Below are 10030 nucleotides of genomic sequence, written 5' to 3' on the forward strand. Positions count from 1 at the left end.
ACCACAGAGACGCAACTACAGAGTTGAAATTAAGCGCACTGAAAGAGCAATTTTTATTTGTTAACTTAACGATGATTTATTTCGAAATTATAATTTGTTCAATATTTACTGAAATTTTTAGTGCTTTTTTTTCGGGAATTGTTTCGCAGATGTTTTGCTTTAAATATTGGTTATTTAACCATTTTCCTTGAAAAATATTTATTTTTATCCAGTTAAGAGCGGATAGTAATTGTAGAAATCCCCCGTAAGGTGTGGAATTAGAATCAAGCAATACCGTGTTTACGCATAGATTGGTCTTATAATAAATTTTACAGAAAACGAAGAGCTCATACAGCACCAAATGTAACTTGCATTTCAAAAACGTAACACGGAAATGTTCCCGTGGATGCAGAAACGTAACTTAGCATTGCAGGTAACTTTCCTGTTGATTACAAAAATGTCATAATGCCCGCGTCATAACAAAAAACAGAAACATAACTGAAACGTTTTAATCGTAACGTAGAACAATGCGAAAAGATAAAGATAGTATTGAACTCTCACATAAAACAGTCTTCTTCTGAACGGTTGACGTGATATAGCGTTCGAGATATAGCGAAATACGCAAAAAGTTAAATGAACATTAACGGGACCAAGCTTTGGAGCGCTCTCCTGACTAAACTATTGGGGCCGTCTTTCTTAGATTGCCGCTACCCCCTATATTTTGGGGATCAGAAATCTGAATCCGTCAAAAAAAGGGTGCGTTTATTCAGACAAAAAACGTTTTGGTGCTTGATTTCGTAACATACAATATCGTCTGCACTTATTAATTAGCATATTTGAGGTCACCCTCTCGATCACTTAAGATAGAGTCCAAGAACGTGAACAACCGATCATTAGATCAAAAGTTATTCAGGGTAGTCCGTTTTTTTTTTTCCTTCTTTTTCTTGATGCACTGTACATGTGTTTATTTGAAACTGTACACTGTTTATCTGAAGAAAAAAAAACGCTTTTTTTTATTGTGCTACGTTTAGTTTCTTTAACGCGCATTTAAAACTGCGTGCAAACTTTGAACGTACATTTCCAGCTTTGTTGATTTTTTAAAAAACACTATCTAAGATGCCAGGCTCGAAATAAAAAGTTCTACTGATAAATTGTTTGAATTAACAAGACTGCAGTGCCTGATTTCTCTTAAATCCTGAAACACCAAGGGCAGTGGGCCCTACATTTCTATCGGCAATCTAAACTAAAACTAAACTCAGTGGTGCGACAGCCCATTGAGGGCCAAGGCCTACTGTACCCATCACAGTTTTTTTGACCTTGGGCTGGTGCAGGAGCAGATGTTCCGGTCAGGTAGTCAGCCGAACACGGAACCCCCAGTGTTTAGTTCCCAAGCATGCTTGGTACTCATTTATCGACCCACTGAAGGGATGAAAGGCTGAGTCAACCTTGCCCGACCCGAGGATCGAACCAGGGACATGTGACGCGACAGCGCGAAGAGCTACCGCTCAGCCACCGGGCGTCATCGGCTATCCAAATACAACAACAGTACATTCAACAGTTTGCCCATAGGAAGCGATCCTTATCTTTCAGGACTTATCTCAGGAAATGGGACTTAACTGGGAAGCGGGACTCTTTCATTATGGACTTAATTGGTTTATTGGAATTAAATACATTTGCAGGCATATGAGTACAATTTAAGCTCATAAACCTTTGTCTAATAGAAGGACATACAGGACAATACAAAGATGGACAGCACGAAGACGCATCCAGGGTAACCAAGGGAAGAGAGAGCGATTCTCTGTCTATGACAACAGAATAGGTGTATCATATTGGAGAACAGCTGAATTCATTTTTAAAAGCTTTATATCTAAAAATTTTGGAATCATCAAATTCTCTATAGCATGGAGGTAGCAGGCTCGAACCCGGCTGCAACTCTGGATATATTTTTGTGATGTTCATCTCTAACTTATGCTATCTGTTTTTCAACTTGAATAGGGCTTGTGATGAGTACACAAGCGTGCATATGTAAGTCTTACAGTAGTAGTACTAGCAGTACTTTATTTACGTAGTTCTAGAGCTGCAGAAAGGCTATCGGCTATAGTTTGGAGAGAAATCCCTGAGGATGATGTTCCGAAGACATAATTTTGATCTTTTTTAGAGGGGGGCGGGAGATTCCTTTCTTTGATAGCCCGATGACCTACCCGTGAATTCCGGCAGTTTACAGTAGAAAAGTTTAACAAGGAACGCACACTCGGTGTTCACCCTCCTCATACCTTCCAGTGATGTTTGACTTCGGTGATCTACTAGAAAACCTTGTCCTACGATCAATTCACTATACTTAGACACTGTACAAATTCTATTTCCACGCCTATGTGGCTAATTATTCTGTGACGGTGAAGTTCGCAAAACCGAACACAAAAATAGCTGCAGAACCTCAGTGCTTACAAGCGAATAGGTGCTAGCTCTTCGTTGAAGTAATGCAAACTGACTATACTTTCACAATGTATGGTGTTATGTTTTCAGAGTGCATCAGAGAAGATTTCATATTTAGAAATCTAAAACTTATGACAAAAATGTTATTATTTATTAATTTTATTTCATAGTTAATTTAGAATTTTATTCTAAATTAACAAAAAGTGAATTTTATTTAATCAGACAAATTATTTTTATCAAGATAATCATCAATTCTGCTTTGTTCATTTTTCTCTGGTTTATTTTTATTTAGTGGAGGAAGATAAAGTACACGAAACTTGTAGTGCTGCCATCTAGTTGTTAATATAAGTTTTATAAATTGACCCTTCAATATTTTTCAGCGGAGCCATATAGTTTCATTAGTATTTCTCATAGAAACGATTTTATTCTTATTATTTTTCTAATGAGATAACAAGGTGTAAGAGTAATAATAGTTTTAAGTGTTATTAATTTAAATTCAGATGCATTCTAATCTTTAGTTATAGAATCATCAAAGTGAATTAAGGTATTATTCTATTTTCTTTTTGAAAGACACTTACTTTTAAAATTATTTATACTTTTTTTTAAACTTACGTTTGAAAAGAGGTAATTATTAATGCTTTAATTTATAAGAGAATTTATTTTTGAGATATGGTTACGGAAAATTCCTTCACAATATTTCAACCCTTGAAATTTGACACCATACAGTTTTCTACCTTGGTGTTTTTCTCTCAACTGGAACTAAGTTTAAATGGAAGCAGCGTGTATTATACATACGATGTATAATGATTACATTTTTTTACTAAAAATATATTTGATTTATATCTATGTATGCACAAAAATTTCTGGTACAGATGTGTAAAAAAGCTGTGAAAATAATTTTTTTTAAAATTTGTTTATTTGATAGATAGTGCCTTATAGTGTCGATTTAATTATTACTTTAGCACAATGTAATCCTTTTTTTTTAAATCTTAATCATGTGTCTAACAAAAAAAGAATTCCTTAATAATAATAATAATAGTAAATGTTATCCAGCTGCGAGGTTAAGGAACCATCCTCTTAATATTGAGTAAAAATCTTAAAAGTGAAACAAATTTAAAAATAACTTTGAAACTGTTTACCAAACTCCGAAACAAAAGTGTAAGTCATGTGATAACACATATTTATTTACTTTTTAATTAAAATATAGTTACGTTCCTCTCTTACACAAATTTATTTCAAACGCTTTGAAAACTTTGAAATGGCATGAAGTGGTCGTAATAAAATTTCATTAATTGTGTTTATCGAGAAAAAATTTTTTTTTTCTTTGTCTACGATAAGCATTAAGAATTCAAATGTTTCCATTTAAGCTACAAACTCCGTTAACAATAAATGTTGAAACTCGGCAACTGTATTACCCGAGGTAGGATCTGATAAGGTGACCAAACAGCTTCATGATTTGTCTACAGTTCAGAGAATTGCTGTATTTGTGACAGTACGAGTATACTCTGTTGTCAAATATTTTTAGACTATTACACTCAAAATATTTTTTATAAGTGTAAAAACAGATCAACTATACTGTTTCGAAATCAAATAATTTTTTTCTGTTGAAGTCCATGAATTTTACAATTTTATTGTCGATAGTTAATAAGAAAATCTGAAACATGCCGTTAAATTTTAAATTAGTTTCATCATTAGTTCAATGACATTAGATTTGTTTCAAACACAAGATTTTTTTTTCTTCATATAAAGCACTGTTATGTTAAATATCTGAAAAAACCCCTACACTACTCTGAAGGCTTCTCCCTCTTTTGAGGTAAATGGGGGAGAAGGGGGTTGAGGGGGAGAGTTTAACATCTTCGAGTTAAGAAAAAACCATTATCACTATGGAGAGAACCTCTTTGCAACTAAGTGCATGTCAAGCTCCCAGCGCGAACGAATATATATTTAAAATTCGATTTCAAAGGAACTATTCGACCGATTTCGTTTAAGATATTGCATTTTGTCATATAAAATTATATTTTTTAAAATGATGTGAAATTTTGTAAGCCTCACAATTCAAAATTATTTTTGACTACAATTAAATAAAATATTAAATAAATATTATAAATATTACATGAAGGATGAGTCACCAAAAAATTTAAGCAATTATGATATTTCTTTAACTTATTATAATATTTTTGCCCTACGTTTTTAAATTTGTTATTTATTTAAAATATACATATTGTTATTAGTCTTGAAATTAAAGTTAATGAGCTAAAATTGCAGAAGTGTTATTATAAATGCAAATGAAGAAACTGACAATTTCACTGACAAGTGTGTCGGATGCTTATGAGATGGAGTCCCACAAACTATGGTTCCCCACACCAAAATGAACTATACGATATACAATCAGCACTATTTTGAAAAATTAATGCTCACAGTTACGTTACACCATAGTTCTGATTTATTTGCACAAAACACCAACTCCTAAATTGATAAAATCTTTAAATTTACTACAATATTATGTTTCAATAAATGATTTTTTATTAAATAAATAAATGAATGAAATATTTTGTTACACCAAGAAATATTAATTTTCGGTCCAATGTTTGAGTGCATTTTAAGTATCCCCCCCCCCCTAAGCTGAGGGCTCTCCACCGCCACTACTGATTACAAAATATTCAGTTATATCAGATTCAAAAATAACTAAATAAATAAAATAAATAAATAAAATAAATAAGTAAATAAATAAATAAATGAATAAGTAAATAAATAAATAGGTAAAATAAATAAATAAAATAAAATAAAATAAATAAGTAAATAAAAATAAATAAGAAATAATAAATAAAAACAAATAAATAAATAAAAATAAGTAAATAAAAATAAATAAATAAATAAAAATAAGTAAATAAAAATAAATAAATAAAAACAAATAAATAACCTCAAATCGGTTTCTAACTTTTTAAGATATTTATGCCAGATGTCAGAAATTCTTATAAAGTTAATATTAGCCGCAAAAAACATAATGCAAACTTTAGATCACTATTTTTGTGTTTTAAAACTTTTTTTTTCAATCTCTATTTAGTCAAACTTTTAAGATGTCCTACATTTACGTAACGTATTTGACTCACCTTCGTCTTGAAATTAAAACCAAATCCATTTTGAATCGGTATTCGTCAGCACATCTCTTGAAAAATCTTATAAAAAAAGTCAAATATTGTTCAAAGCAGTTCTATCGATGTCGACTATTGACAAGTCTTTTTTTATTATTGTCATTTTTTTTACCTCGGATTTCCAACAGAAGCGTTGCCGATTCCCCGCCCCCCTTTTTCATTGTAAAAGAGATGATCTTTAGACTTTCTTTCAGGTAGGTAAACTCACCCGACGCAGTGAACAATACATTTGTCATCAGATTTTGAAGTGACTCACCTTTCCAACAGCTTAAGAAGCTTACAAATATGTACACATTCAATGTAACAGAAGCTCTATTTGCTTTTTTTTAGTATATTGTTTTGAATTATTTCAGCTGCATTCATATTTTGGACATTTATTAATATTTTAGCTATATGCAGAACCCAATTTGGCTTTATGAGGGACTAGAGCCACTACCTACCTCTTTTGGAAGCAGAGGCCCTAGGCAAAGATCTGATTTGTGGGCCCTCAAATATTCACTGACTTATGAATTCTCTTAAGAAACATTTAAGAGAAAAAAAATATAGAAATATTTATTTCACATTTTTTTAATTTTGCTATTATTTAAAAATATGAGCAATAGTGAAGGTTTTAAACTGTTATTTTATTGCATTACAGCTAACCGAATTATTAAGATTTAACGATTGAATTATTAATAATAATTTTATTTGTAAAATTTGCTTCGTGTTGTTTTTATTTTAATTTATATTACCTACATCAATCTCAAATGAGGTTAAATTTAATTTTAAAAAAAAATGTTTAAGAGTATTATTTTAAGAGAAAAATATTACTCGCCATTTAAATTCAATAAATTATGATGAATTTAATATTTATGAGCAATGAGTAAGCATTTAAATTTTTATAAGGCCATCACTGAAATACTAAAAGCACCTTAAATACGAAAAAATTTAATTCAAAATATAAAAAACGTGAAAGATAACAGTTTTACGAAATGAGATTTGAGGGCCCTTAGAATGTGGGGCCATGGTCCAGTGTCCCTCACGCCCATGAAATAATCAGGCCCTGGCTACAAGCTTAGCCCGAGAGGATAAATCGTGAAAAATATTGGTCATTCAGAAAGATTTTGCACTTTCACGTTTCATCCCGCACGATCCAATACGCGCATTATCGTGCGCGTATTGGATCATACGCGCGTAATCCCATACGCACAAACTCTGTAGAGAAAGGCGTTTGGTGGTTACTGCGCTCAACTAACACAAGCGAACTCGAGAGGTGATAAATGGAAGTGAAAGATCTCTTTATAAGGAATATTGCTTTATAGCAATCACTACTATATAAGGAATATTGCTTTATAGCAATCACTACTATATAAGGAATATTGCTTTATAGCAATTTATAACTCTAAAGTGTATAGATTTTATCGTATTAATACGAGAGTAAGAAAATTTTAACTGTTTTATGGAAAATATAAAAGTAAAATTTCTTTCAAATAATTATAATTAACAGGGTTGGATTGAGATGTAATGGGGCTGATGTGTAACTTGGGGCCTTACATGTTACAAATTATCTAAAATTGGCCTATATTCAGAAATATTGAAATTTTTTATAAAATTCAATTCCAGTTAAGCTAGTTTTTAAAAAATTCAAAAAAATAAAAATAATAAAAACAGAAATTTTTAATTTTTTACAAAAGTAATTACATTCTAAATATAAAATACGATCAAGTTTATATGTCAGAAAAATCATCATGTATGAAATTCTAAATGTTAAGGAGCAATAAGAACTACGAAACATAAAAATTTTAAAAAATCGAAAGAAACAAATTCGAATGTTCCGTTTTAACTAAACTTGTTATATTTCTGCCAACCAAACAACCCCGTTTATCTTCAAGTGTTTAGTAGATTGTTGCAGAAAAATTAGTTTAAAAAAACACTTATGGCTTGAAGCAAACAATAATAGATAAAATTAGGAACTTGAGTAAAGAGTAGAACTCTTACTCAACTCTTCATCTTTAACTCTTTCATAGCTTTGGATGAGATAACTCGTCTTCCAGGAATACTCGCTCTGCGCTATTGTTGTATTAGTAAATATGGTTATTGATTGCAATTGATCATTATTTTTTGAAGTAAAATAAACAATTTTAAAGAAAATAAACAATTAAATTTAGTGCTGTGGGGGAACTCTAAGCGCAGAGGTGGGACGACAAAAACGTGTCATTGCCGGGATAAAAATGCTGGAAAAAAAATAGAAGTAATAAAGACAAATAATATTTTTTTTTTCTATTTTCTGAAATTTATTATCAAAATGCACAATATATTTTTAATGATTCTTCAAGAAAGATCATTAAACATTACGTTTGAAAATATATTTTTAAAATTTTAGAAAATTTAAAGAATCAATCATACTTTTGTGAAGCCCTAAAAAACTTGGGAGGCTAGGCTCGGGTTGCAGCCCCAGTAGTCCCTCATTAAATCCGGCTCTGATAATGAAAATAATTTTTATAATTTAAAGACTCAGAGTAAAAAAACAGTAATGTGGAAAACTGTAAATCCAGTGTCATTGTTCCTGAACGTTAATCTCAGGTTAAAGGATGTACGTGAAGAAAATAAAATAGTTTTTCGCTGTCATTGTTTAATCAGGATTCCTGTGTGAGAGGAAATAAACCAAAAAATCAGTGAGGGGACACAAAAATTTCAACGGAAATCGCCGGGTCATTGTTCTATAAGCGACTAACCACCCGCGGCCCAGTATCTCTACCTGAGCAAAAAGTAAATTAGAGACTGTTTAGATCAACAGGTCAAGCCGAAAACTTTGACGAATACACAAAGAAATACCCCATCAAAACATAAGAAGGGACGTTTCCGTTCCATAAGAATTTCAGGCGCGAAAAATGTTCGAATCGAAAAAGTTATCATCATCAGAGGGGCATTGACCGTGGATTGGGGGTTAGTAATTAGATAGTTTCGCTCTTACGGCTTTTAATATCAAGTAATGGTCTTTAAATCTAATGTTAGACTCTAAAGCGGAAAGGGGCCGTCTTAGGGGGCACTTAGGGACCTGCGACTGGTATTTTTTGTTTATTTTGCTTTGTTTTTTTCGACTACCCGGGCATACAGAACTTAATCTTCTTTTATTTTCTCAGTAAATTAATATTTTATAGCTAACCTAAAAAGATTTTTTTTCTTTCCTTTTCGTTTTCTTTGTTCTGATAGAATCAAAGTTTATGAACCGTTAAGAAATTGATCAAAGAATAGGACATAGATGTTCTCTTGCAAGAATTTGATTTTTTTTTCTTTCTTTCAGAAATAGAAAATAATAAGAGACGTTGAAAAAATGTTGTTTGAGCCTTGGTTCGAGTTTGTGCTATGGTAACAGATTTTTCATCCAATACACATGAAAAAAAAAGTCTGTAAAAAAAATTGCATCTAGTATAGCAGAAGAAGTATGAAATAATAATTCCATAGGAAAAGTTTGGATTCATTAATTAGTTATCTCTATAGAAATGATATTTTTTCCCAATATAAATCAAAAAGAATCCGCACATACAAACCTTATACTAATTATTGGAAAAGAAGTATGAAATAATATACTCATAGAAAAAAGACACACTACTTTAATATCTCTATGGAAACAGGATTTCTACCCAATGCAAATCAACAAAAATCCGTGTGAAGTTCGTGCCAACTGTAATAGAAGTATGACATAGTAAAAAGTTTGGACTCGCTACTTTGTCATCTCTATGGCAACAGGTTTTTCACTCAATGTAAATAAATACATACGAATCATTCCAAAATTAGTACCAACTGCAACAAAAAGAAAAGGAAATAATATACTCATAGGAAAAGGTAACTCACTTCTATAATATCTCTATGGAAACAAGATTTATACCCAATGCAAATCAACAAAAATCCGTGTGAAGTTCGTGCCAACTGTAATAGAAGTATGACATAGTTCTCGCCAACTATAATAGAAGTATGACATAATATACTCATAGTAAAATGTTTGGAATCCCTATTTTGTTATCTCTATGGACACAGAATTTCTATATACTATATATCCAATTCAAATTAACAAGAAACCTTACAAAATTCTTATGAACTTTATTAGAAGAAATCTGAAGTGATATACTCATAGGTAAAGCTAACTCAGTACTTTTAATATCTTTATGGGAATAGAATTTCGACTCATTGGAAATCAGCGAGAACCTGTACAAAATTAATATCAATTGTAGCAGAAGAAATATGAAATAATAGACTCATAGGAAAAAGTTTGAACTCACTACTTTATCTTTATAGAAAACATGATTTCTACTCAATGCAAATCAACAAGAATCTGTACGTAATTTATACAATCTTTAACAAAAGAAATATGGAATAATATACAGTTGGGGAAAAGTTAAGACTTGCTATTGGGTTATCTCTATGGTATCAGGACAACAATTAAATTTTCCACAAACCACAGAGAAAGTAAAAATAAATAAAACGTA

At 31.2% G+C, this 10030-nt stretch overlaps 1 long non-coding RNA gene across 1 annotated transcript in view; it reads right to left on the bottom strand.

The window, feature by feature from the left end:
- Window positions 1-5784, bottom strand: part of LOC139425543 (uncharacterized) — a 41718-nt gene extending 35934 nt beyond the window's left edge. Inside the window, exon 1 of the long non-coding RNA XR_011636747.2 lies at window positions 5523-5784. This is a non-coding gene — a long non-coding RNA (uncharacterized LOC139425543). The remainder of the gene's footprint in view (window positions 1-5522) is intronic.
- Window positions 5785-10030: the final 4246 nt, after the last annotated feature.

The sequence above is a fragment of the Parasteatoda tepidariorum genome, chromosome 8 (assembly GCF_982258835.1).
Source record: "Parasteatoda tepidariorum strain Cologne lab strain chromosome 8, Ptep-v5.0, whole genome shotgun sequence".
In the NCBI taxonomy this organism is placed as follows: Eukaryota; Metazoa; Arthropoda; class Arachnida; order Araneae; family Theridiidae; genus Parasteatoda; species Parasteatoda tepidariorum.